The following is a 3,522-nucleotide window of genomic DNA, read 5'->3' as shown; positions in this document are numbered from 1 at the left end:
CCCAGCCATGTTGATATGGGGTCTTTTTAACTTTTTGCCTGGGCTGGACTCAAACCTTGATCCTCCTGATCTCAGCTTCCCATGTAGCTAGGATTACAGGCATGAACTACCTTGCCTGGTCAACATTTTTTTGTCATTTAGAATCAAACACAGTCTTACTAATAAATCTACACAAGTTAGAATAGTACCAATTTCTATAAATTCCAAAGGTCCATGGAGAGAGGGTGGTGGAGAAACCTTTTCAGATTCCAAGCTGTTCAGGCCTGGAAGGACAGTGGGGGACATGGGGAAAGGCATTCTAGATAAGGGAACAGTAGTGTCTTCAAAGCATGGCGGGGCCTGGGAGAGGGAACAGCTAGTGAGTGTGAGGAACAATGATTTATGACGGGAGAAGGTAATCATGCTCCTGGCAACAATAGGTAGCCATGGAAGGTTGTTGAGCAAGAGAGTTTACTGCCACCTTGCTTTAACATGGGCTCCCAGGTGGTCATCCTCTCTCTATCCTCTTCCCCTGGACCCTTGGCCAAGGCGGGCCCAGACTTCCATCTGTATGCAAATTGCCTGGGATGCCAGGCAGAAGAGGGGCCTTATGCAAATACACGCCCTCTTGGAGGGCAGGTTGGGACCCTCCCCTATGAACATGGGGACCAGGTGCTGGGGAGAGAACTCCTTGCTCCCTGGGTGCCCGCTTTCTCCTCCCCCAGCCATCTGTTCACACTCCCTCCGGTTCCTCACACTTCCTCACCTGTGTCTGTCTGCACCTGGTCCCTTCCCTAGACGAGGGGACCTTTTAGCTTTTCACTGTGACGCTCCATCTTTCCTTAGTCAGTAATAAGACTTATGTGTACGGCATATACCCTCAGTGCTAGGCTTAGTCCTCAGCGCTGTCCTCAGTCACCTCATCAAACACCCATTGCTGCTCGACCCTCCATGAATTTCCTGTCATTTTTTTGGAAGTGAGCTGGGTGTGTGGTTCACCTGTAATCCCAGCACTTGGGAGGCTGAGACAGGAAGGTTGAGAGTTCAAGGGGAGCCTGGGCTACATATGGAGACCCTGTCAGGAAGGAAGGGAGGGAGGAGGGAGGGAGGGAGGGAGGGAAGAAGGGAGGGCAGGAGGGAGAGAAGGAGAAAGAAGGGAGGGAAGGAAGAAGGATGGAAGAAAATGGTATCCAAGTCAGCTATATAGAGGACAAGAGTTCACATAAGAAATGGAGAAGTGTGGGGCTGGGATGTAGCTCGGTGGCACAGCGCTTGCCTAGCATGCGTGAGGCCCTGGGTTCGATCCCAGCACCAAAAAAAAAAAAAAAAAAAGAAATGGAGAAGTGGCTCAAGTGGTAGAGTGCCTGCTTTGCAATCTTGAAGCTCTGAGTTCAAACCCCAGTCCCCCCACCCCAAAACAGAAGGACCCAGATAGATGAAAGGACGGGAGCAGTCATGAGCCTTCTGGACATGTAGTCTCCTCCTTGTTCACAATTTAGTTCCCAAGGTTTCAGTTATCCCTGGCCAGCTTCTGTTCAAAAACATTAAATAGAACATTCCAGATATAAATAATTCATATGTTAAAAATAGCTCTTGTTATAGTGTTGTGATGATGACTATTCTATTAGTAGTTATTACTAAATTAAGCTCTTATTGAGCTTAATTTTCAAGCTTTATCATCAGTACATATATACAGGAAAAAACAGTCTAGCCGGGCATGGTGGTACACACCTGTAACCCCAGCTACAAGGGAGGCAGAGGTAGGAGGATCACAATTTGAGGCTAGCCCAAGCAAAGTTAGCATCAGACCCTATGTGAAAAACCAATTAAAATAGCAAAAGGGTGTGTGGGGGGGCATAGCTCAAGTGGTAGAGCACTTGCCTAACAAGCACAAAGCCCTGGGTTCAAACCCCAGTACCACCAAAAAAAGGAAACCAAACAAAAAGAATGTGAATTGGACACAGATGGAAAGGAAGATGGAAGAGTCAAGTACGCTGAATATTCCTGTGTCCTTAAGTAGGTCCTGGCAGTGACACTGGCTCTGCTCCATCTCTCCCATGCCCACAGGGAAAAGAAAGCTGTGGCCACAGGTCAAGTCTCAGCCAGCTGTGGTTGAGCCCAGGAGGCTTTTCTGGCTTGGCCTGGAGTATCCAAGAACGCCACGGTGACAGGGAGGGGCAATGTATGTTTACCAATACACCCAGAATTTGGGTGGCAGGAACTCTGATCGCTTGTATCCAAGTCTAAGTGTATTAATGGCCCCATCTCTCTCCCTCTCTCTCTCTCTCTGTCTCCTCCCCCATCTCCCTCTCCTTCTCTCTTTGCAGTGCTGTGGTTTGAACTCAGGGCTTTGCGCTTGCAAAGCAGGCGCTCCACCACTTGAGCCGCACCTCCAGTCCATTTTGCTCTGGTTATTTTGGAGCTGGGGGGCGGGGGGAGTCTCCTGAACTATTTGCCCAGGCTGGCCTTGAACCTTATCCTCCTGATCCCAGCTTCCTAAGTAGCTAGGATGACAGGTATGAGCCATCACCTGGCTCTTTTCAGTTTTTTCTTTTTTAAGACAGGGTCTTGCTGTGTAGCCCAGGCTACCCTGGAACTCTTGATCCTCGCCTCTGCCTACTGAGTGCTGGGATTACAGATGTGAACCACCACGTCTTCATTTGTTTTAAATGGATCCAGCTTCTCATTTGTTTTAAATGGATTCAATAATAAACCATGAGATTTGCGCATCTTCGTTTGGACCTGGAGCTCTTCAGCTCTGGATCTCTGGCCTCCCTGAGCACTTCACCAATTTCCCAAGGCATCAGATCACACTTGAGGCTGAGCACACTCCAGGTGTGCTCACTTGCCTGAGATCAGGGGCAGTGGTACCAGGACGCCATGCGAGGCATCTGGGAGTAGAGTCCACACCACTGCTCCAAAGGCCTGTCACTCCAAGGGCCTCCAACTAGGCTCCAACTGGGCTCACACAGCAGCCTCTAGGGGCCAAGTGTGACTGGTCTCCCTGTGATGTGACAGAGGCCAGGCTCAGGGAGGTGAAGTCACTTGGTGTCGTGTCCCCCACTGAGCACTCTATGGAGGCCATCTGAACTGCTTCTGCCTCTCTCTTCTGGCTGAATTCTACCTTGGCATCAACTCAGCTTTCTTTTTTTTGGGGGGGGGTGCAGCACTGGGATTTGAACTCAGGGCCTCACACTTGCTACACAGGTGCTCTACCACTTGAGCCACTCCGCCAGCCTCATTTTTGTGAAGGGTTTTTTCGAGATAGGGTCTGGTAAACTATTTGCCTGGGCTGGCTTTGAACCCCGATCCTCCTGATTTCTGCCTCCTGAGTAGCTAGGACTACAGGCATGAACCACCAGTGCTGGGCTTCATCATTCTTGGTATTTCTTTCTATTTATTTATTTCTCTCAATTATTTTCTCTTCTGCTCCCCAAAATTTTGTGTGTGGTACCTACAGCTTTTTTGCGTGCTCTGTAAGGGCTTTACCACTGAACTACATCCCAGCCCTTGTAAAAATTTTATTTTGATCTGGGAGCTGGT

General features: G+C 49.2%; 1 non-coding gene across 1 annotated transcript; it reads left to right on the top strand.

Moving 5' to 3' along the window:
- The first annotated feature begins 1,829 nt into the window (after positions 1-1,829).
- Trnav-aac (transfer RNA valine (anticodon AAC)) lies at positions 1,830-1,902 on the top strand. The gene has a single exon. It is a non-coding gene; the product is annotated as a tRNA-Val (tRNA).
- The last annotated feature ends 1,620 nt before the right edge of the window (positions 1,903-3,522 follow it).

Source organism: Castor canadensis, chromosome 16, assembly GCF_047511655.1.
Source record: "Castor canadensis chromosome 16, mCasCan1.hap1v2, whole genome shotgun sequence".
In the NCBI taxonomy this organism is placed as follows: domain Eukaryota; kingdom Metazoa; phylum Chordata; class Mammalia; order Rodentia; family Castoridae; genus Castor; species Castor canadensis.
The sequence above is the reverse complement of the archived record's forward strand: the minus strand, read 5'-3'. Positions and strand labels throughout refer to the sequence as shown.